Raw genomic sequence first — 25,928 nt, forward strand, 5'->3', positions numbered from 1 at the left:
GCGCCTTGAAGAGACTCTGGCAAGCCTGTTTGTGGTTGCTTATGTTGCAGGAACGAGCCCCTGCACGCCGAGAGCGAGGCCTCTAAGCGCCCCCGCCAAGACCCGTCCTTGACACAAAAACACAGGTCTGGAAACCAAAGAACTCATTCAAGGGCTTTAGGCAGCTTTAGCAGCGTTGCATGACATACACGGTCGAGTCACTTCATTATGATCGCCAGCTAGCATCCAGAATACTGAGCAGTGTGCACAGCAGTTACATGGACTAGAAAAGACTATGTCAGACGAGAACATATGCGATTAAATCTGGGACCATACTGCCTACAATGCACACCCCAGTTGGTGGAAAGTTGATGGCGAAGAATAAAACCATCCAATAAAACCATCCAAGTGCTTGTGTGAGTTCAGTAGAGCCAGAAAAGCATGAATTCTTCAACCACCGTCGTCCGTTTCTAAGTTTCTACCAAAATCAGGTCGTTCATTGTATTGCTGAGGTGCACCAGTCGCAAAACACGGCAGATGTTGCTGAGTTGATTGCCAAATCGATAGTATTTCTCACGTTAGTGATGTCCGAGAATAATTCACTGTTATTTTCTAAGCCATAATACAGCTCCTGCCAAATTTTGTTCTTCCACCAGTTTTTGCGTAATGTTCTGTTTTCCGGTATTTTTATCAAAATTTCTATCACCAGTATTTGGTCGGCAAGAAATGGACAGGCAGTGGGTTACAGACCTTGATCACCGAGTTGCCACATGCGATCATTGTACGTGAAGGAAGAACCTTCCCAACAAGGCTCCAGCGCTGACTTATCGTATTCATCTGGGCACATTATATGGAGGAATTAAGAGAGATCTCACCTAAGTAATTAAATGTCATACAAACAGCCACGAAAATGGATTCATTGCATTGTTGTACTAAACTCAGAAGCGTTTACGGAACCATCATTCTACAAATCGTCTACTTACCCAGTAACTTCATCGTTCGTTTCACATTTCCCGGCAGTGGTCTGCGGTCTTCATAGGCGATGATCACCTCTCACATCAATGACGTTATGTTCTACAGTTGTCATAACTACGTATTATTCAGAACCATCCCACTTGCCGCGTGACTATACATTATAATGTTAGCCGCAGGCGAACGGCTCAGAAAATTCTCTGTTCCTAAATATTGTGTAAAAAGCAGTCCTGCGTTGATTCTTATCAATGACACGAACGAAAGCCGAGGTCTTTAGAAGCACGCCCGTGCAGTGACGCTCGGCACGGAGATAAGCCTGTTCGAATCCCTCTGGGGGATGAAATTGTCAGTGGTAGTATTTGCCGGCAAGGAGAGGACAGGTGGCGGCGTAAAGCTCCTGATCACCAGCCTTTACGCTAGTGTTCTGGATGAAACTCCAGATCTCTCCTCAGTGCCTCAAGAGGGCTTGTGACACACTTGATGATGATCGGTCCGTCGGATGGGGACGTTAAGTTTAGCTGTCCCCTTCCTGCACTAGGACTGGACTAGGCTACGTACCATCATCAGGTTTCACAGTCTCCATTCTCTCATCATCATCATCATCATCATCATAACTACCACCACCACCACCACCACCAAATAGCACAAATGTATTCCACCACATATACGCACTCATTACACTCGCGTACACGGACGGAAATCTCTCACATATCTGCAAGGAAATGGGTTAATATATGTGTAGGAGGAACACTGTCTCCGATTGGTGGCTCACCCCAGCCCGCATGAAATCCCAGTCAACAATGCCACACGACTTTTACACAACAAATGATTTGAATGCACCAGGCCCCTTACTTCTCTCAAGGAAAAAAAAAGAGGCATACCAGCATCTAAAGATGCCGTTTAAGTGAAGACCGATCATTATTATTCCTTTCTGGGATCAATCTATGCGGTTTCAGTACACGTAAAGGGTCACAAGCTGCGACATGGTCGCGAACTGAACAGCGACCCGAATATAGAATAAATTTCCTTTAGTTCACGTCTATGGTCACAAATTTTTTGTCATCAGACTACCGGCTTCTATAGATCTGAAGGTGGTCATTATAGACCGAAAATGGAAGTCTGATGACAAAAGAATTTGTGACCATAGACGTGAACTAAATTGAAATTTACACATAAAGTGTGTCTCACATAAAAACCGATACGCTCTCACGCCCGCGATTCCAATAACAATGAACTAACTAAAAAAGAATAACGTTAAAAAACATGTAGTTACTTGTTTAATACATACGCTGGAAGTAGTGGCTATGGGTACCCGGGCGTCGCTGACTTCTTGGGATGACGTTACCAGCAACACGCTGTACTTCTGCATGTGCGATGTTGTTAATTTCTCAACTAATGTTCCGTTTAAGATCGTGTAATGTGCGAAGATTATCAGCTTTTTCAGTATCTGTCTCCGGTAGGTGAGTAGTCAGCGCGACAGAATGTCAATCCTAAGGGCCCGGGTTAGATTCCCGGCTGGGTTGGAGATTTTCTCCGCTCAGGGATTGAGTGTTGTGTTGTCCTAATCATTATCATTTTATCCCCCATCGATGCGCAAATCGCCGAAGTGCCGTCAAATCGAAAGACTTGCTCCCGGCGAACAGTCTACCCGACGGGAAGCCCTAGTCACAAGACATTTACATCTATTTATATCAGCTTTTCAGTTTGCCCTATAAATGAAAATGGCACGATGTTAAGTCTGAGGACCTCGGGGGCCAGAAGTCTCTACTGACAAGTCTGTCTTCAGGGAACAAGTTGGTGATGTGGGCCATACTTTGGTTGGACGTGTGAGCGGTTGCTCCATCTTGTTCGGATACTGCATACAGGTTCTCTGCATCTGTTATTTGTGCATAGAAAGAGTCAAAGACCTCTAGATATCTGGAACTGTTTAAGATGTAATTGAAAAGTATGGGGCCAATAATACGCATGCTGGACAACTCACACGAAACACCTATCTTCTCTGAGTGGAGAGGTAATTCGTGCGGAATATGTGGGTTGTCCTGCGATCGTGGGAATTTACATAATCTCACAAATGAAATCACGCCACATGTGACATGAAGTAAGGCGAGGGGTCCAAGTAACCGTTAACAATGGATGTTAACAGTCAGTCACACTAACAAACTCGTTTTTGTTGACCTCAAATTTCAACACTTACTCCACACTCACACGACAGGCTTTTAACTTCGTATGTTGTAATACGCAATGGCACAATGTACAAGATACATCAGCCTGCTGCGATAACCTGCTTACCGACTTGCGGGAGCTTCTCATAATGTCCATGCGAATTATGTCTGTAGTTTCAGTGGTCCTCACTGTCGATGGCCTATTCATCTGCACATACTGAACGTGTCCTACAAGCCTCTGTTTCTTGTAAAGATCTTGTGTACTGCTGGTCGTGGGAAGTTTCCCACCACGACACTGCGATTGAAACATTTCTTTACATTGCATGATGGAGCCTGTCTTTATGTAGGACTTCACAGTATCAATTCGCTGTTGTAATGCAAACTGCCCCATTTCCGTAGCAACTCAACAACATGAGCTTCTCACAACAAATGACAAACGAACACACAAATGCACTCAACTGTCCAATAAAACGAAGCCAACGGGTTTTATATGGGACGTAGTGTAGCTATAATACGTTTTCAGATGACTGAAGTTAATGTACACTCTAAGACATGACAAACGACGCACCACGAAGGCATTATTCGAATACGACGGAAATCGATAGATGTGATTTACATGATCAGATAAACAAATGAATACATTCTCAGAAAAACTGGATGATTTATTCAAGAGAAACAGCTTCATAGATTGAGCAATTCAATAACTTGTTGGTCCCCATCTGTCCCTTATGCAAGCATTTATTCGGTTGGCATTGATTGACAGAGTTATTGGATGTCCTCCTGAGAGACACCGTGCCCAATTCTGTCCAATTGGCGCGTTAGCTCGTCAATATACCGAGCTGGTTGGAGAGTCCTGCCCACAATGCTCCAAACGTTCTCAATTGGAGAGAAATCCGGCGACTTTGTTGAGCAAGGTAGGCTTTGGCAAGCGCGAAGACTAGAGGTGGAAACTCTCGTCGTGTGCGGGCGGGCGTTATCTTGCTGAAATGAAAGCCCAGGATAGCTTGCTATAAAGGGCAACGAAACGGGGCGTAAAATGTCGTCGGCGTACAGCTTCGCTGTAAGACATTCACAGATGACAAGCAAATAGATCTTGCTATGAAATTAAATGGCAGCCCAGAGGATCATCCCTGGTTATCGGTTGAAGACAATTCTACTCCAGTCAATTTGAGATGCGACGCGGAAGACGTGTCTGGATAAGCCCCGGAAAGCGGTAGAGCACCAGCCTGGCTGTCGCCCACCATACGGCCCGATAACTGGGAGTGAGGGTCTGAGGTACCGCTTCATTTCCTAGCAGGACTCCTTTGGTTGTCATCTGCAGCAGGCTTACAGCACAGCGGTACGTCGACAATATTCTACATTGCATCTACCGAGTTCCGTCCCATTCGGATAATTCCTTCGAAGTGTCTCGTCACTTTTTTTTTACAAAGAGCACTCCGTCTTCAGGCCACAAGTGGCCCATCGGTACCATCCGACCGCCGTGTCATCTTCAGCTGAGGATGCTGATAGGAGGGGCGTGTGTTCAGCACACCGCACTTCTGGTCGTTATGATGGTATTCTTTGACAGGAGCCGCTACTATTCGGTCGAGTACCTACTCAGTTGGCATCACGAGGCTGAGTGCACCCCAAAAAGTGGCAGTAGCACATGGTGGCCCGGATGGTCACCCATCCAAGTGCCGGCCACGCCCGACAGCGCTTAACTTCGGTGATCTGACGGGAACCGGTGTATCCACTGCGGCAAGGCCGTTGCCACTTTTTTTATAAGAGTCTATTTAAATACAAAATTTTTAACACAAAATCAGCCTCTCTAACAACTATCTCACTCGGCTTCCTACGCACATTCACCGTCAAGTAGATAAAAGTTAAATTCAATGATATAATCCCTAAAAATAGAGCTAAATTTGAATCTACGAACAGAAAAAGCCCTAAAACAAAACAAGAATTAATTTCAGTGATTCGAAAAATTTGAATGGAACAACCGTCCTGAAAACGCTTTAATTTTCAATATTCAAATGGGATGTGGTATATAATACGTGATCCTAAATGAGGTAGCGGATTCGCCTCATCGTCTGATGAAATGGACTAATGTTCACTCGATAGACAGTTTGATGCTATTGACTACTTCTGGTTAAGTATAACAGCTTCGAGAAATTAAAAAAAAAAACATCGTTTCCACCAGGTTATTTTAAATGAGTGTTTTACTAAGCACTGTCCGCCCCGATAACTGAGTGGTCAGCGCGGAAGTCTCTCATGCCAAGGGGCCTGGCTTCGATTCCCGGCTGGATCGGAGATTTTCTCCGCTCAGGGAATGGCTGTTGTGTTGCCCTCATTATGATTTCATCAACGCCAGTGGAAGACAACGGGAAACCACCACTGGAATCACTTCCCTAGACGCTCATGCGGTGGACGAGCCTTCCCCCATGATAAGACCTGCCGTAAGGCAGAACACAAAGTTTTCTTAAGTTACTAAGCACTGCTATTCCCATGTACATGGTGGACGTTTGGTTTCTGTTGGACGCTACTGATGAGGATGATATATTCACATCCATCGAACACTTGAGACTGAGCAAGCGATCAAAATTAGCTGTCAGTGCTTAATAAAGTAGTAACAATAGTACTTAATAGCCAGTTAAAGCCCTTCGGACGGTCATCTGTGCACTACAATCACCGCTAAGAAAGATCCTCTCGATGCATAAGGCAACCATGGTTGAAACTGCATTCCCCTATATGGAGAAGTGCTCAAGTCACTTCGTCATGTTACAGCGTAGACAAAGCGTCGACAATGTCAAATGCAAAAGGTGCTCATAATGATGTGACTAGACTGCGTTTAGAAAACAATCTATCTCTGTCAAAAAATTTTCAATGATTTCAGGTTCACGTTTCGCGGTATACCTTCAGCCTTGAAGCAGCTGTCCATACTCGGATGTTATTAGGAGAGCTATTCGGAAAATATGGTCGAATAGGTCGCGGAATGGAAAATCCGTGGGAGCTTTGCACGGATATGTTGGACAATGTCTCCAGTACGCCCGTCAGTCGCCATCACGTCGCTTTTTTCAGTTGTGATCACACAGGGTGCACGTAAAGATGTCTAGAACAAAACTGTCTCCCGCCAAGTATGGGTGCCCGCTGTGAGGTCTCGCCTGATTTCGTCAACCTCACATAACTTGCCTGTCCTGCATTTCCTTTTCCATGACAATTCTCAGTCGCACAGTGCAGGGCACTGAGGACGATCCTGCAGCGTTTGCGGGGGGAAGTGTTTGATTACGTGCCCTACAGCTCGGATTTGTCTCCATCTGGTGACCATCTCTGCTGACATGAACCTCTGACTATAAAGACAACATTCTGGCACAGACAACGAACTGCAGACCAGCGTAGAGAAGTGGCAGAAAGCATGCCCTCTGTTGCCAGTGTATTGGAAAGTTGGTGCAACGCTGCGACAAATATCTTAGTCGGATGAGCGACAATGTACAGAAGTAGCTGGAAGGTGTTACAAAACGTTGCAAATAAAACATTTTTGGTGTTCACTGTGGTTTCCATTTCGCGACCGATCGGATCTTATTTTCCGAATAGCCCTCGTACATTTACGAGGGGCGTTCAGTAACTAATGCAACACATTTTTCTTCTCGGCCAATTTTGGTTGAAAAATTGTGGAATTTTTAGTGGGACTTCGTTCAATATACCCTCTTCAGCTCCTACTGTTTCATGAAGTTCCAATAGGTGGCGGTGCTATAAGTATGCTCCAAACTGGCGTCTGTAACGCAGATTCAAACAGAGAACTGTCACTGAGTTTCTTCTGGCGGAAAACCAGAGCTTCCCAGATATTCACAGACACTTGCAGAATGTTTGCGGAGACCTGACAGTGAACAAAAGCTCGGTGAGTCGTGGGGCGAGGCGTCTGTCATCATCGCAACGAGGCCGCGCAAACCTGTCGGATTTCCCGCATGCAGGCCAGCCGTACTCAGCTGTGACTCCTGCAATGTTGGATCGTGCGGACGCTCTCACTGGAGGTGATCTGCGGATCACATGCATTTCTCGCCGCACAACCAGACATTTTTGTTGGCTCCGGCATCGATCTGTAGAGTAGTACCGTGCGGGCATACAAGTCCTCCCAGTAAGGTGACGTAAGCCCGTCGCATTGAACAGAGATTATGTTGGGAAACAGGGTTCTGTAGCCAAAAGAGTGGAGAATAGTATAGCGTATTGTAATCCTGAATAAAACCAACTTGCTTTCAGAAATAAATGTGTTGAATTGCTTATTGAAAAGCCCCTCGTTTGATGCAAGAGTTGTACGAAGGGAAGACGGGATTGGTGGATGCAGCGCAGCTTTTGAGAATTATGGGCGTCCTCGTGCGGAGAGGTGGCGGCGATGCGCTCGCCGCAGATACGAGACGTCTTGGCCTGGCCGGGCGTTAGCGCTGACAGCCAGTTTCCAGCCCGCCTGCCGCGGACGTCTGGGCACCTGTCGATAGCGGCCAAGTTCCCCGCAGTGATCCTCCTGCTGCTCTCCGCTGACAGGCAGGCAGGCTATAGGCACGAAGGGCGCCAGCAGACGCACGAGTGATTGACTCGTCTATTAACTTCGATGGCGTTTAGCGGCAACTCCCTACAGTTTTCTAGGGAGTTCTGTCCCTCATAACTCTAAACAGGAACGGAGATATAACTGAACGTTTCTTCGTTCTCTTGTTTACTACTGCAAAAATACACTCCAACTATTGATTTTTACTTTGAGTCAAACTGAATTCCAGACATTTACTTAAGCTGCCTCATCAGAACTATCTGGACACAACTGCACTACTGGCCATTAAAATTGCTACACCGAGAAGAAATGCAGAAGATAAACGGGTATTCATTGGACAAATATGTTATACTAGAACTGACATGTGATTACATTTTCACGCAATTTGGGTGCATAGATCCTGAGAAATCAGTACCAGATCAACCACCTCTGGCCGTAATAACGGCCTTGATACGTCTGGGCAATAACTCAAACGGAGCTTGGTTGGCGTGTACAGGTACAGCTGCCCATGCATTTTCAACACGACACCACAGTTCATCAAGAGTAGTGACTGCCGTATTGTGACGAGCCAGTTGGTCGGCCACCATTGACCAGACGTTTTCAGTTGGTGAGAGATCTGGAGAATGTGCTGGCCAGAGCAGCAGTCGAACATTTTCTGTATCCAGGAAGGCCTGTACAGGACCTGCAACATGCGGTCGTGCATTATGCTGGTGAAATGTAGGGTTTCGCAGGGATCGAATCAAGGGTAGAGCCACGGGTCGTAACACATCTGAAATGTAACGTCCACTGTTCAATGCGAACAAGAGGTGACCGAGACGTGTAACCAATGACACCCCATGCCATCACGCCGGGTGATACGCCAGTATGGCCATGACAAATACGCGCTTCCAATGTGCGTTCAGCACGATGTCGCCAAACACGGATGGGAGCATCATGATGCTGTAAATAGAACCTGGATTCAACCGAAAAAATGACGTTTTGCCATTCGTGCACCCAGGTTCGTCATTCAGTACACCATCGAAGGCGCTCCTGTCTGTGATGCAGCGTCAAGGGTAACCGCAGCGACGGTCTCCGAGCTGATAGTCCATGCTGCTGCGAACGTCGTCTAACTGTTCGTGCACGTGGTTGTTGTCTTGCAAACGTTCCCATCTGTTGACTCAGGAATCGAGACGTGGCTGCACGATCCGTTGCAGCCATGCGGATTAGATGCCTGTCATCTCGACTGTTAGTGATACGAGGCCGTTGGGATCCAGCAAACAGATTGACAACGCACCCTCTCGTAAAGCAGCATCCGTAGGTAACGGCTTGGGACAATAACATCCCTGAAATCGACTGGCCTGGCAGTCACAGGAAACACCTGATGAAGACGCTGCAACGTCGTATTGGGAAGACGCAGACCACTGGCAGTATACCCGATTCTACGTGATGGCAGCGAATCCCCGGGAAGTCTAAGAAATTATACAGGGTGATCCACTGATAGTGACCGGGCAAAATATCTCACGAAATAAGCGTCAAACGAAAAAGCTACAAAGAACGAAACTCGTCTAACTTGAAGGGGGAAACCAGATGGCGCTATGGTTGGCCCGCTAGCTGGCGCTGCCACGGGTCAAACGGATATCAACTGCGTTTTTTTAAAAATAGGAATCATCATTTTTATTACATATTCGTGTATTACGTAAAGAAATATGAATGTTTTAGTTGGATCACTTTTTTCGCGTTGTGATAGATGGTGCTGTAATAGTCACAAACGCATAAGTACGTGGTAGCACGTAACATTCCGCCAGTACGGACGGTATTTGCTTCGTGATACATTACCCGTGTTAAAATGGATCGTTTGCCAATTGCGGAAAAGGTCGATATCGTGTTGTTGTGTGGCTATTGTGATCAAAATGCCCAACGGGCGGGTGCTATGTATGCTGCTCGGTATCCTGGATGACATCATCCAAGTGTCAGGACCGTTTGCCGGATAGTTACGATATTTAAGGAAACTGGAAGTGGTCAGCCACATGTCAAACATCAACCACGACCTGCAACAAATGATGATGCCCAAGTAGGTGTTTTAGCTGCTGTCGCGGCGGATTAGCACCAGTAGCAGACAAATTGCACGAGAATCGGGAATCTTAAAAATGTCGTTGTTGAGAATGCTATATCAACATCGATTGCACCTGTACCATATTTCTATGCACCAGGAATTGCATGGCGACGACTTTGAACGTCGTCTGCAATTCTGGGCACAAGAGAAATTACGGGACGATGACAGATTTTTTGCACGCGTTCTATTTATCGACGAAACGTCATTCACCAACAGCGGTAACATAAACCGGCATAGTATGCACTATTGGGCAACGGAAAATCCACGATGGCTGCGACAAGTGGAACATCAGCTACCTTGGCGGGTTAATGCATGCTGCGGTATTATGCGAGGAAGGATAATTGGCCCCCATTTTATCGATGGCAGTCTAAATGGTACAATGTATGCTGATTTTCTACGCAATGTTCTACCGATGTTACTACAAGATGTTTCACTACATCACAGAATGGCGATGTACTTCCAACATGACGGATGTCCGGCACATAGCTCGCGTGCGGTTGAAGCCGTATTGAATAGCATATTTCATGACAGGTGGATTGGTCGTCGAAGTACCATACCATGCCCCGCACGTTCACCGGATCTGACGTCCCCGGATTTCTTTCTGGAGGGGGGGGGGGGGGGGAAGTTCAAGGATATTTGCTATCGTGATCCACCGACAACGCCTGACATCATGCGTCAGCGCATCGTCAATGCATGTGCGAACATTACGGAAGGCGAACTACTCGCTGTTGAGAGGAATGTGGTTACACATATTGCCAAATGCATTGAAGTTGGCGGACATCATTTTGAGCATTTGCTGCATTAATGTGGTATTTACAGGTAATCACGCTGTAACAGCATGCGTTCTCAGAAATGATATGTTCACAAAGGTACATGTATCACGTTGGAACAGCCGAAATAAAATGTTCATACGTACCTACGTTCTGTATTTTAATTTAAAAAACCTACCTGTTACCAACTGTTCGTCTAAAATTGTGAGCCATATGTTTGTGACTATTACAGCGCCATCTATAACAAAGCGAAAAAAGTGGTCCAACTGAAACATTCATATTTCTTTACGTAATATACGAATGTGTAATAAAAATAGGGCTTCCTATTTAAAAAAAAAAAAACGCAGTTGATATCCGTTTGACCCGTGGCAGCGCCATCTAGCGGGCCAACCATAGCGCCATCTGGTTTCCCTCTTCAAGCTAGACAAGTTTCGTTCTTTGTAGTTTTTTAGTTTGACGCTTATTTCGTGAGATATTTGGCCCGGTCACAATCAATGGACCACCCTGTATATTTCATCTTCCTTATGGGCTCATACAGCATCAAAGTTATCATAGTGAAGGTTCACAATCAATACTGAAGTACAGCACTTATAATAGCAACACATTATCGTGGTGAGCAATACCAAAGTGACGAAAAGCATGCAGGAAAATAAATACATGAAACAAGCAAAGACAATAGCCTATAAGGTACCATCACAGATGATAATACTATGATACTTCCACCGGCGGTAATGGCGTGACTGTATAATACCTGCAAAGACTTAGGTAAGATAGCTCCGTTGAACATCTTTGGTAAAAATAAATGGAGAACTAGTGACAGTGGGAGTTATCAGGGGCAATGAAGAGCACACTTCATAAGTCCCAGTTGCAGTGTAGACACTTTTGTTGTTCCAAGATGACCGGTTTCAACAGTCTTCTGCTGCCATCATATGATCTTTTTGGAGACTCTGGCAGCAACTTAGTGTTGTGTGGCAGGCCGGGAGAATCATGTTTGCCGCCAATATCCATGGACAGTACGAGGATTTTATCGACTGTGTGCATTCTATCAACTGGATGTTTATCAAGATATGTATGTATCTGTGCGGAGTACCTTTTATGCTTTGACTTCATGTAATGTAAGACCGCAATTTTATAACGAATTTCATAGGATCAATTGATGACAGTATAAGACTGTTGATTCCGGTCATCTGGGAAGAGTAAAACTGTCTACATTATAACTGTAGCATATGAAGTGTGTTCTTCATTTCCAACCACACAGGCAGTCACACAGCACAACACCTTAGAAGATATCAGTATTCATGTAACAAGAAAACAAAAAGCCATCAGCAACAGCGAAACTAAATAATTTTGTAGCCCGAGGTCCACACGTATATTTTTATGGTACTTCACTCGATTAACTAATATTTCCCTATACATTGTGTAAATACAATTATGTCTTTCAGAGTATTGTCAGCATCTGCTATGAACTTTTGCACCTACGTTCTTTTGTTTCTTACATATATTTAGCTTGACTGGTATAGTCTCAACACTTTCATATCACGATTACATGTTACATAGAAGCGTATGCTAAATCATCTAAGTTATTTAATAATACTGCACTGCCATTTAAAGAACTATACGGTCCTTCAATTAATCTCTGCACAACGAGCGTTATTTATTAAATGACACAACAAGTTTACTGTTACCAGTCACCGTTTTATTTATTTCCACGACGCGTTTCAAAGGTCTAAATCTCCATCATCGGGTGGATATGACATTTGTGTGTGTGTTGTGTTACGATTTTTTGGAGGAGCTTGTAGCACAGTCTCCAGTGGTCACAGGTTCCTTTCGCTGTCATAATACATCACATGTACACTGTCATATTTGTAAACAAATATCATATTTGGCAACAACCCTTCTAATAGTGCGGGGAGCTATTCCAACAATCGGGTAGATTTTATCGACTGGAGTTGGCTTCATACATCCCGACAAGATTCGGACGGTCTCATTGATTGCAATATCAACCTGCTTGGTGTGAGTGGATGCACTCCACGCAGGTGAAGCATACTCTGCAGCGGACACACAAGAAGCAAGAGCCGAAATTCTCAGGACACTAGGACTTGCTCCCCAGACAGTGGATGTGAACTTCCTCAAGATGTTATTCCGTGAACTAACTTTCAACCTGGTGTTATGGCAATGTTTCTTGAAAGACAGAGTTCTGTCAAGGGTCAAGGGTAACACCCAGATATACTGGTGTTGAACAATGCTCCAGTCGTTTGCCTTGCCATGTAACGTCCAGTTCCCGCAGAGCTTCTCTATTCTTCAAGTGAAATGCGCACACCTGAATCTTGTTGACATTTGGCTCTTTGATTGTCCGGATCTTGTAGGGTGCGATTCCTGATACTGCCAAGGATTTTTCCTCGGTTGGAGGACTGATACAAGGGTTCACTTAGCCTCGTAATATCAACTGAGGAACAACTTGACCGAGTAGTAGCGGCTCCACAGTTTGGAAAGTCCGCAAAACGACCAGGAGAGCGTTGTGCTGACAACAATCTCCATACCGCGTCCACGGCTGCAAGGCGGAGGATGACGCGATGGCAGGTAGGCATCCCTTGGGCTTTGACGGCCTGGACAAGGAGTTCGTTATTGGTCTCTAAAGAATGTGGCTTTCTTCGAATCGGTTCCCTAAGTTGCGACCGACAATGGTAAGAGTTTCAAGGCCACCCCTTTTGTACTCAGTAAACTCACACAGTAAACATACCTCTCAAAAAGTGAAAATATGAAGTGGGTATTGTACACTGTGCACGCAAATGGCAGTAACAGGATGAATAAACACACTTCCTGCAGGGCACAGGTGTGAATAGACGGTGACACAGAACGATACGTGGAACCAAAAAGCGTTAAAATCTTTAGTTTGGCAAACAGTCTTTTTCAGCCTGACAGTAGGAGACTAACGTTGAAACGTTACAATGTAGAGACATGTTTAAAATAATTTTATCGTTCCTCTAGTATGCAGATACGGTAAGAAACAATATATGTACTGCAACCTGCTGAGAATGCTTCAAAAATAAAAGAAGCGAAGCGTGTAATTACATCTACATCTACATCTACATCGATACTCCGCAAGCCACCCAACGGTGTGTGGCGGAGGGCACTTTACGTGCCACTGTCATTACCTCCCTTTCCTGTTCCAGTCGCGTATGGTTCGCGGGAAGAACGACTGTCTGAAAGCCTCCGTGCGCGCTCTAATCTCTCTAATTTTACATTCGTGATCTCCTCGGGAAGTATAAGTAGGGGGAAGCAATATATTCGATACCTCATCCAGAAACGCACCCTCTCGAAACCTGGCGAGCAAGCTACACCGCGATGCAGAGCGCCTCTCTTGCAGAGTCTGCCACTTGAGTTTATTAAACATCTCCGTAACGCTATCACGGTTACCAAATAACCCAGTGACGAAACGCGCCGCTCTTCTTTGGATCTTCTCTATCTCCTCCGTCAACCCGACCTGGTACGGATCCCACACTGATGAGCAATACTCAAGTACAGGTCGAACGAGTGTTTTGTAAGCCACCTCCTTTGTTGATGGACTACATTTTCTAAGCACTCTCCCAATGAATCTCAACCTGGTACCCGCCTTACCAACAATTAGTTTTATATGATCATTCCACTTCAAATCGTTCCGTACGCATACTCCCAGATATTTTACAGAAGTAACTGCTACCAGTGTTTGTTCCGCTATCATATAATCACACAATAAAGGATCCTTCTTTCTATGTATTCGCAATACATTACATTTGTCTATGTTAAGGGTCAGTTGCCACTCCCTGCACCAAGTGCCTATCCGCTGCAGATCTTCCTGTATTTCGCTACAATTTTCTAATGCAGCAACTTCTCTGTATACTACAGCATCATCCGCGAAAAGCCGCATGGAACTTCCGACACTATCTACTAAGTCATTTATATATATTGTGAAAAGCAATGGTCCCATAACACTCCCCTGTGGCACGCCAGAGGTTACTTTAACGTCTGTAGACGTCTCTCCATTGATAACAACATGCTGTGTTCTGTTTGCTAAAAACTCTTCAATCCAGCCACACAGCTGGTCTGATATTCCGTAGGCTCTTACTTTGTTCATCAGGCGACAGTGCGGAACTGTATCGAACGCCTTCCGGAAGTCAAGAAAAATAGCATCTACCTGGGAGCCTGTATCTAATATTTTCTGGGTCTCATGAACAAATAAGGCGAGTTGGGTCTCACACGATCGCTGTTTCCGGAATCCATGTTGATTCCTACATAGTAGATTCTGGGTTTCCAGAAATGACATGATACGCGAGCAAAAAACATGTTCTAAAATTCTACAAGAGATCGACGTAAGAGATATAGGTCTATAGTTTTGCGCATCTGCTCGACGACCCTTCTTGAAGACTGGGACTATCTGTGCTCTTTTCCAATCATTTGGAACCCTCCGTTCCTCTAGAGACTTGCGGTACACGACTGTTAGAAGGGGGGCAAGTTCTTTCGCGTACTCTGTGTAGAATCGAATTGGTATCCCGTCAGGTCCAGTGGACTTTCCTCTATTGAGTGATTCCAGTAGCTTTTCTATTCCTTGGACACTTATTTCTATGTCAGCCATTTTTCCGTTTGTGCGAGGATTTAGAGAAGGAAGACTAATAAGACTCATTTTATTTACTCGCAAAGGTGGAAATTGTACATTAACAAGACATCATCAAGTCAGCTACTACAGAACGACATTTCACCTGTTTACGTATTTTAAACCTTTCTGTATTGTTTCTTCGTGGAATTCATCCAGAGTTACCACCACGTCCTTCGTTCTTCACTGTTGGCACTATATATGAAGACAGGTAACGCTCTCCAGACATTAGCCAAACCGAACTCCTTCCGTCGGATTGCCATGGAGTATGCAGTGATTCGTCACTCCAAATCAGTCGTTTCCAGCCATCCAGTGTCCGATGACTTCACTCGTTGCACCACCTAAAGCGTCGCCTTAGTTTTAACTTCACAAATGCGTGGCTTGTGAGGAGCCGCTCGATCATTGCACCTCACCCCTTTTAACTCCCTATGTATAGCCAGTGTTCTACCTGGGTTGCTGACAGCACTGTGGACCTCACGAGTGATCCTTCCTCTGATTTCATGCGGTTGTTTACAACCACTCTCCGCAATGCTCGCGGTCCGGTTATGCCAGTACGTGAGGTCTGACTCGTCTTGCTTTACCTGTAGTCGTTTCTTCGCGATCCCACAACACAATTAAACCACCAGCAGTCGACCTGAACAGCTCTAGACAGTCCGACATGCCCCTGGTGGATTTGTTACTCAAGTGACGTCTAATGACTAGTTCACGTTCGACGTCACTCAGCTCTCCTGGCCGACTCATTCTGTTGTAATTGCTTCTCTACTAACAATACAATATACTGACGGTTCTGCCTCTCGTGACATCTGGTGGGAAATTGCGCATTACATGGGGTGTCTGCATACTTTCGATCACATAGTGTATATGCCCATGCACTATGTGATCAAAAGAATCCGGACATCCCCAAAAACATACGTTTTTTCATATTAGGTGCATTTTGCTGCCACCTACTGCCAGGTACTCCATATCAGCGGCCTCGGTAGTCATTAGACATCGTGAGAGAGCAGAATGGGGCGCTCTGCGGGACTCGCGGACTTCGAACGTGGTCAGGTGATTTGGTGTCACTTGTGTCATATGTCTGTACGCGAGATTTTCACTCTCCTAAACATCCTTAGATCCATTGTATTCCGATGTGATGGTCAAATGGAAACGTGAAAGGACATGTAAAGCACAGAAGCGTACTGGCCGACCCCGATTGTTGACTGACAGAGACCTCCGACAGTTGAAGAGGGTCGTAATGTGTAATAGACAGACATCTATCCAGACCATCACACAGGAATTCCAAGCTGCATCAGGATCCACTGCAAGTACTATGACAGTTAGGTTAGAGGGGAGAACACTTGGATTTCATGATCGAGCGGCTGCTCAAAACCCCACGTCATGTCGGTAAATGTCAAATGACGCCTCGCTTGGTGTAAGGAGCATAAACATTGGACGATTGAACAGTGGAGAAACGTTGTGTGGAGTGACGAATCATGGTACAGAACGTGGCGATCCGATGGCAGGGTATGGGTATAGCGAATGCCCGGTGAACGTCATCTGACAGCGTGTGTAGTGCCAACAGTAAAATTCGGAGGCGATGGTGTTATGGTGTGGTCGTGTTTTTCAAGGAGGGGCCTTGCTCCTCTTGTTGTTTAGCGTGGCACTACCACAGCACAGGCCTACATTGATGTTTTAAGCACCTCCTTGCTTTCCACTGTTGAACAGCAATCCGAGGTGGCAGTTGCATCTTTCAACACGATCGAGCACTTGTTCATAATGCACGGCCTGTGGCGAAGTGGTTACACGACAATAACATCCCTGTAATGGAGTGGCCTGCACAGAGTCCTGACCTGAATCATGTAGAACACCATTGGCATGTTTTGGAACGCCGACTTCGTCCCAGGCCTCACCGACCGACATCGATACCTTTCCTTAGTGCAGCACTCCGTGAAGCATTGGCTGCCATTTCCCAAGAAACCTTCCAGCACCTGATTGAACGTATGCCTGCGAGAGTGGAAGCTGTCATCTAAGCTACGGGGGCCCAACACCGTATTGAATTACAGCATTACCGATGGAGGGCGCCACGAACTTGTAATTCATTTTCAGCCAGGTGTCAGGATACTTTTGATCACATAGTGTACAGATGCCTCACTCTCTTAATAGTGTACAGATCACAAAATAATGCAGATTGCATGGTGCAACTATTATTTCTACCGTAACGTTTGACCCGAGTTGAACGATTTACGTATGAGTTCACTTCACAGTTTTCCACTGAGGGCACTGTTTCTGATTTTTCGTGCTTGTCTTGGGTTTTTAAATAGTTCCATGATTCAGAACGGTAACAGGAGATAACAAATAGGAATGAAAATAGCTGAACATTGAATAATGTAAATAACTAACAAGAATAATTCAGCAATTACACTACGATGTGTTTTTACATTATGATTGACTTACGTATTTTATTATTAATGTTTACAGTTTTAGAGTAGCAAAGAAATAAAACTCATAGGTTGTTCAGGTTTTCCACTACGCTACACCTTCAGTGGTAGTCAGAGATGTTCTGTATTTTGATCTTCAATGTGCAGGGTAGTTATAATTAAACTTTCGCTACTTGAACCAGTGTAGATGGAAAACCATTTACCATACGGATACCCAACTTTGTAAGAGTGATGTTCAGACTGCGCGCTGCAGCATTTGCACTGATAGTAGTGTTATGGCTCACCCTTAGGCGCTAGTAATGGTACGGAGACGTAGGATTGAAACACAAGAATCGGCGTGCATTACCATTGCAGACAGTCAGCATGGGTCTGGTCAAGGTGAACAGATATTAACTCGTAAAGTTGTGTTATCAAACTGTACAGCTTCTCTTCGCCAGTATCGACGCATTAAAGGAAAACGGAGAGGTCCTCTTTCCGCACAGGGGTTGAAGAACGTGATTCGAAAGTTCGAATTAACTGGCGATTTCGGAATAGCTCCTGGGAGACGCCTCAAATTCTCTAGTGTGGTTCCGGGCTGTCGTGGATGCAGATGGTCGTCACATTCGGCAACGTTTGTAACCTGGAACCAATATGATAAGCAATTAAAAAATGTTACCCTCTCACGGGGAAATTAAAATGTGTTTATGTCAATGTCTTATTCGTAATTATCTTCCGCGTTTCCTTAAAAAGGATTCCACAAAATTTCATTATCCTACTATTACACGCTTTTCATGGGAGGCCCTCAGTGACAGAAAGTTTAATTATAGCGACCCTGTATATTATTGCATGTGGAAGAGGGTACTACTAGTACCACTAACATTTCGTCCGTTTGGTGCACTATTCGCTAATGATTCAGGGTTAGAACAACTGTTTGTTAGCTTGGTATGAGCTCTAATTTGTTTGATTTTACGGTCGTGGCCATTTTGCAAGATTTGAGGGGGGGGGGGGGGGGGGTGGCTGACTGTTCTTGGAACGATGCTTTACGCTCAACAACTATCTGATAGCGACTTCCATTGGTCTTGTATGTAAATCTTCGAGTCGCTCCCATTCTTGTCAAATGAACCCGTGACGAAACTCACCGTGCTTTTTACGGTAGGTATCTATATTAACCCAATCTGCATTGAAGAGCCAAAAAAACTGATTGACCTGCCTAATATCGCGTAGGGCCCCCGCGAGCTCGCGGAAGTGAGGCACACGACGTGCCATGGACTCGACTAATCTCTGAAGTAGTGCTGGACGGAACTGACACCCTGAATCTAGCAGGTAAGAGTACGAGGTGATGGAGATCTCTTCTGAGCAGCACGTTGCAAGGCATCACAGATATACTCAATAATGTTCATGTCTAGGGAGTTTTGTGACCAGCGGAAATGTTTAAACTCAGAAGAGTGTTCCTGGAGTCTCTCTGTACCAAATCTGGACGCGTGGGGTGTGTCATTGTCCTGCTGGAATTGTCCAAGTCCTTCAGAATGCACAATGGACATGGATGGAAGCAGGTGATGCTTATGTACTTGTCACCTGTCAGAGTCGTATCTAGACGTATGAAGGGTCTCATATCACTCCAACTGCACACACTCCACACCATTACAGAGCCTCCACCAGCTTTAACAGTCCCCTGATGACATAAAGGGTCCATGAATTCATGAGGTTGTCTCCGTACCGGTACACGTCCATCCGCTCAATACAATTTGAAACGAGACTCGTCCGGCCAGGCATCATGTTTCCAGTCATCAACAATCCAATGTAGGTGTTGACGGGCCCAGGCGAGGCGTAAAGCTTTGTTTCGTACAGTCATAACTGGTACAAGAGTGGGCTTTCGTTGAATGGTTCGCACGCTGTCACTTGTTGATGACCCAGCATTGAAATTTGCAGCAATTTGCGGAAGGGTTGCACTTCTGCCGCGTTTAACGATCATCTTCAGTCGTCGTTCGTCCCATTCTTGCCTGAACATTTTTCGGCTTCAGCGATGTCGGAGATTTGATTTTTACCGGATTCCTGATACTCATGGTACACTCGTGAAATGGTCGTGAGGGAAAATCTCCACTTCAACGCTACCTCCGAGATGCTGTGTCCCATCGCTCGTGCGCCGCCTATGAAACCACGTTCAAACTTACTTAAATCTTGATAGCCTGCCATTGTAGCAGCATTAACCTCTCTAACAGTTGCGCCAGACACTTGTCTTATATAGGAGTAACCGACCGCAGCGCCGCATTCTGCCTTTTTACATATCTCTGTATTTGAATACGGATGCGTATACCCGTTTCTTTGGCGCTTCAGTGTAATGTCCCAGACGGACGAGCAATATTCAACAGTTTATCGAATGATGGTTTTTGTACGCTTCGATCTTGGGTGACATATCTTTTCTTAAGATTCTTCTACTAAGTCTCAGTCAGGCTATCTCTTTCTTACAACTTTCACTTGACTTTATCACTCGAAACACATGCTTTAAATATAGAACAGTTGTGAATGTTAGCAGTGACTGATGGTGAATAGTGTCGTCGACCAACAATACTCTTCTGGACACAAAAACTCCAACTTTTTGAAGCCAGCAGGCAACAAATGCAAAGTTGCTATGAAGTGTACTTCAAGTTTGTAAATGTAAAGCACAATGTAGATGCCCGCCTCCGTAGCTGAGAGGTCATCGCGGTTGACTGTCATGCGGTAGAGCCCGGTTCGTTTCCCAGTACTGCCAGAGATTTTTCCGTAATTGGAGGATTGGGAGGGGGTACACTCAGCCTCGCGAGCTCAATTGGAGAGGCACTTGACCGAGCAGCAGTGGTTCCAAGTTCAAGCTGAAGATCGATGTTCTGACAACATCCCCCTCCATACTTTATCCAATGACGCCATTGGCAGAGGATGACATGACGGTCGGTGAGGCCCGACTGTCCTGGCTAGAGCCAGGATGTGGAACTTCACTTTTTTTACCTCCACAACGTAGACAGTAGTAATGCAATTTACATTCTCTGTATAAAGAGAGGGTAAGTAGCGAATTTATCTTTCAGAAATCGCATCTGAATGTTGACTGATTATCAGAAGACCGTGTTATGCCTTTCGTAACAAAGAGAAACAGCTTCCAGCACATGTGGAGCTGGACAGCTGTAGGATCGTGGTCTATCGAGACAGTCGTTGTCGTTTCGAAATATCGCTGCTCACACTGGTCGGAATCCCTCAATTGTCTTGCGAATACGGAATCGATGAGTTCAGCAGGACCGAACTCGTCACACTGCAGGATTCTCAAAGGCGCCACGCGACTAGCGCCCGAGAGGACGGATATATTGTTCTCCTAGCCGTACAGGATCGTACAGCCTTGTCACTTACCTTGAATCAGGAAATGGGATAGCTTGCAGCAAGACAAGGATCCGCACATACAACGTCTGAAGCACCACGCTCTGTAAGTGCAGTGGCCATTGTTGTTGCAGCGAGAGAAGTGTCGACAGAAGTGTGCCCAGTGACAGCAGTGGATACTGGAGCGACAGCACCCTGTCTTTTCAGATGAGTCAGGGTTCTGTGTACAGCATCGTGATAGATGCACCCGTGTGTGGAGGCGCCGAGGAGATGGAAAGTTGCGATACTGCATTCGTCATTGCCACCAGCCAGTAGCGTATGAGGTAGCACAGGGTACACGATACGATCAACTCTAGAACGCATAACCAGTAATTCACACATCAGGGATTACATTTCTGGCAGGTCAAGGCTGGTGTCTATTTTTCAACAAGATAATGCAAGACCGCGTCTTACCTGTCCTACTTCGACACAGCACATTCTGCTGATCTCTCACTCACTGAAAAGTTCTGAGAATCGGTTACAGAGAGAACGGCACGTACCATTCGGCAGCCACTAAGTTTCATGAACTCTTGCACAGAATAGAAGCAGTATGGAATTACGTGTCCATATCTGTCATCCATCCTCAGTTCAAAATTTTGCCAGTATGCTACAATATTACGAAAATAAGCAGACTGTGTTTCAATGTCTCCATGATAGGCGTAACTTAATATTGTTGCTATATTACGTGGGTCACTCCAAAAGAAATGCACACTATTTTTGTAAAAATACAGTTTTCATTCTGCATGTGTGAAAGTTTTACAGTGTGTAGATACATCCTTCCCGCTTGTTTTCAAACTTAGTTCAACCTGTTCCCGTGAGTGGCGCCATCACAGCATGTCTTCAAGATGGCTGCTACACTTGACGTTCGTCGAAACAACGTGCTGTCCTAGAATTCCTGTACTGTGAAAACGAGAGAGTGAGAAACATCCACAAGAGGTTGAAAAAGGTGTATGGAGATTCTGCTGTCGAGTGCAGTACAGTTAGTCGGTGGGCAAGCAGGTTACGTGATGAAAGCGGGTACGGCAATATTGAGGATTGTCCTCGCAGCGGCAGGCCTTGCACGTACTCCAGACAATGTGCAGAGAGTTAACGAATTGGTGACTGCTGACAGATGCATCACACTGAACGAATTGTCGCGCTACGTTGGGAGAGGGGAAGGAAGTGTTTGCAGAATATTGAAAGTGTTGGCGTTAAAAAAAGGTTTGCGCCAGGTGGGTCCCCAGAATGTTGACAGTGGCTCACAAACAAACAAGAAAAACGGTATGCAGCGAACTTTTGGAACAGTACTAGAATGGTGGAGATGAATTTCTTGGAAGATTTGTGACAGGTGATGAAACATAGCTCCATCATTTTTCACCAGAGACGAAAAGGCAATCAATGGAGTGGCATCATGCAAATTCACCCAAGAAAAAAAATTCAAAACCACACCTTCTGCTGGAAAATTTATGGCTACAGTGTTTTTCTATTCCGAAGGACTCTTGCTTGTCGACATCATGCCAAGTGGAACCACCATAAATTCTGATGCATATGCGACGACACTGAAGAAACTTCAAGCTCGACTGAGTCGTGTTCGACCACATCGACAAAAGCAGGATGTTCTGCTGTTGCACGACAATGCACGGCCACATGTCAGTCAAAAAACCATGGAAGAGATCACAAAACTCGGATGGACAACACTGAAACACCCGCCTTACAGTCCTGACCTGGCTCCATGTGACTATCATCTCTTTGGGAAACTGAAACACTCTCTTCGTGGAATAAGGTTTGAAGATGATGACTCCCATGTGCACGCTGCCAAACAGTGGCTCCAACAGGTTGGTCCAGAATTTTACCGTTAGGGTATACAGGCGCTGGTTCCAAAATGGCGTAAGGCAGTTGAGAGGAATGGAAATTATGTGGTGAAATGAAAATATTGTACCTAAAGGATGTATCTACACACTGTAAAAGTTTCAAACATGTAGAATAAAAGATGGATTTAAAAAAAAAAGTTTGAATTTCTTTTGGAATGACCCTCGTAACTGTACCTAATGCTGTACATCAAGTATACTGATAACATGTTTATTATTTCCGCTACGTTTTATTATTATTATTATTATTATTGTTATTATATTGTGTCCTAGATCTTTCACTCACTCTGTATCCCACGCATCACAGTTTCCGAACAACAAACACGAAAAGCAATACAGTGCAATGTGAACATCACGTCCGCAGATCCAACTCTTTTCGTACACTTTCCTACTAAATTGCTCCGTATACTCGCCCTTTTTACCACCACCTATAGCCTTACGATTTACAAGGGTGATAATTGTAACTAAATTCAATATATTAATTTCAAACATACATTGCCGACAAAAAAATTAGTACACTCTTTTAGAGGTCGTTGCAAAAGTGCATATGGAGTACATGAAATGATAACATTTACAGATCAATAGCACAAGCGCTTCTGAAGTATCAGATATCAACATATGCCTCAACACCCCAATTAGTACGTGGCGTAGCCTCCAAGGGCGACAATGCAGGCGCTGACTCTGGCATCGAGTCGACCGTACTGATAGCGAATACTGTCCTTCGATACGTTATGCCAAGCTTGCCTGTGTCTTGGACGAATGCACTCTACGAGACAGCCTCACCAGATATACGTCGTATGCGCAGACGACCATCACTTTCATGCAGGCAGAATGTAATTTCATCGCTGAAGATCACAGCGCCATTCCATTTACCAAGTGATCCTCTGACGGCACCAGTTGATCCGTTCACGTTGATGATATTGCGTGAGTGTAAAAAGGGCTAGAGGTGTGCACCCCCGTAGTCCCAGTCCTAACAACTGGTTCGCAACAATTCCGCGTTTACACGTCTCGGCCCGTAAGCCCTCTTATCTCTGCTGTAGTAGCTACACGATCTATCATTACTGCGCTTACAGTACGAAGACCCTGGCGGCCTTCTGCGCTGGTTTGCATGTCCAGAACCTTGTCTCCGAATGTGAGAATGTTCACGTGGGCACTGATGCCAGCATCGTTGCACGACTGACGCAGCGTGTCCAACTTTTGTGACGATTCTCCGAAAGGACCATCCCGCTTCTCGGAAGGCAACAATTTGACCCCTATCAAAATGGCTCAGTTGACTGTAAGAATCGTATCTCCATGGCATGGTTACCTATTTGCTTCGCACGTTCGTACCACACTGAGACTTCTGGCTGTGAGCATTCCTAAATAAAGGGTAGACACAGATGGCGCTCTGGTATCTATCTATACCACTACGCTATCTGTCGGCGGGCGACGTTGAAACTATTATCAGTACATCTACTATCCCCCAGGTGGCATATGCTGTGACTGGTCAAAATCGACGTCGTCTTTCCAGATGGACTGATTTTTTCGGCAGTGTATAAACTCAACCGTTCAAATGTATTCAGATATTGAAATTAACAGCTTAACATTACGAAGAATAAAATAAAATGAAAAAATTGGTGGCAGTAGGAGGATTCGAAACCGAGCCGAAGACTTGCTAGTTCACGCACTTGACCACTGCACCACAGTACCTACTTGTCAAATGCTGCTGAAAAATCCCTCATACTCTACTCACAAATATTTAGAGAACTTTTTACCTTTTCCGACGGTCTACTAAGGTGAAATATTCCAGCACCTTGAAACTCTCACGTTCTGCTCCAAAGTTTTGCTGGAGAAGATCATCTATAGATTTCGCCATATTAGTTGCACAATTTCAAAGAAAAATACTGCCCTGATGCCGTGTGCAGCATAGCACCCTCAGTGCTGAGGAGGATGACGTCACATCGGACCACGCTCAGTCGGAAACAGAGAGCTGTGTCCTTCCTCTGAGTTGATCGTAGAAGGTTGACCGTCATTTCAGCACTCGACACTTGTTGCTAGTTATCGCGGAGAGAGCGCTACAAAACATATTTTCGTCCGTTTTACTTTTAGTTATCAGGCATTCGAAGAGAGATGGTGCAATTTTTGTGCGTTTTATGACTCACATTCGAAAAGAAATGGCGTAATTTTAAACGTCTACATCTATATCTACCTGATTACTCTGGACTTCACAACTAAGTGCATAGCAGAGGGTTCATCGAACCACCTGTAAGCTATTTCTCTACCGTTCCACTCTCGAACAGCGCATGGCAAAAACGAACATTTGATTTTTTCCGTGCGAGCTCTGATTTCACTTATTACATTTATGACGACCATTCCTTTCTATGGAGATGGGGCCCAACAAATACGAGGGCCGTTCAGAAAGTAACCTCCGGTTGATTTAAAAAAATACACCAAGTTAAATAAAAATATTTTAATATATACATCTTACAACTACATCTTTACACTATTTTTCTACATAGTCTCCATAGCGATTGAGGCACTTATCGTATCTCTTCACAAGCTTTGAAATTCCTTCTGCATAAAAATCACCCGCTTGTGCCTGGAGCCAGCCTGTGACCGCATCTTTGAGCTCTTCGTCGTCATCAAACCGCTGTGACCCGAGCCATTTCTTCAAATGCATGAAGAGGTGATAATCACTTGGCGCCACGTCTGGGCTGTAAGGTGGATGGTTGATAACGTCCCACTTGAAGGACTCAAGAAGGGCCGTTGTTCTGCGAGCAGAGTGAGGACGGGCGTTATCGTGCAAAAAAACGATACCGGAAGTCAGCATACCACAGCGTTTGTTCTGTACAGCCCGTCGTAACTTTTTTTGTTTCATAGTACACGTCTTGATTAATGGTCGTACCACGTTCCATGAATTCAACCAACAACACCCCTTTGGCATCCCAAAACACCGTTGCCATCAGTTTTCTGGCAGAAAAATCTTGCGAGGCTTTTCTTGGTTTGGTAGGCGAATTTGGATGTGCCCACATCTTTGATTGTTCTTTTGTCTCAGGGTTCACATACTTAATCCAGGTTTCGTCACCGGTCACGATTCTGTTTAACAATGGTTCTCCTTCGTCCTCATAACGTGACAGAAAGTCTAATGCAGAGGCCATTCTTTGAGTTTTGTGGTGGTCGGTAAGAATTTTGGGCACCCATCGT

General features: G+C 45.1%; 1 protein-coding gene and 1 pseudogene across 1 annotated transcript in view; one reads left to right on the forward strand and one right to left on the reverse strand.

The window, feature by feature from the left end:
- LOC124777052 (thyrotropin receptor-like) overlaps positions 1 to 25,928 on the forward strand; it is a 476,722-nt gene that overhangs the window by 448,945 nt on the left and 1,849 nt on the right. The window lies entirely within an intron of this gene.
- On the reverse strand, positions 4,747 to 4,864 carry LOC124725073 (annotated as a pseudogene).

This window comes from Schistocerca piceifrons, chromosome 1 (assembly GCF_021461385.2).
Source record: "Schistocerca piceifrons isolate TAMUIC-IGC-003096 chromosome 1, iqSchPice1.1, whole genome shotgun sequence".
NCBI classification, from domain to species: Eukaryota; Metazoa; Arthropoda; class Insecta; order Orthoptera; family Acrididae; genus Schistocerca; species Schistocerca piceifrons.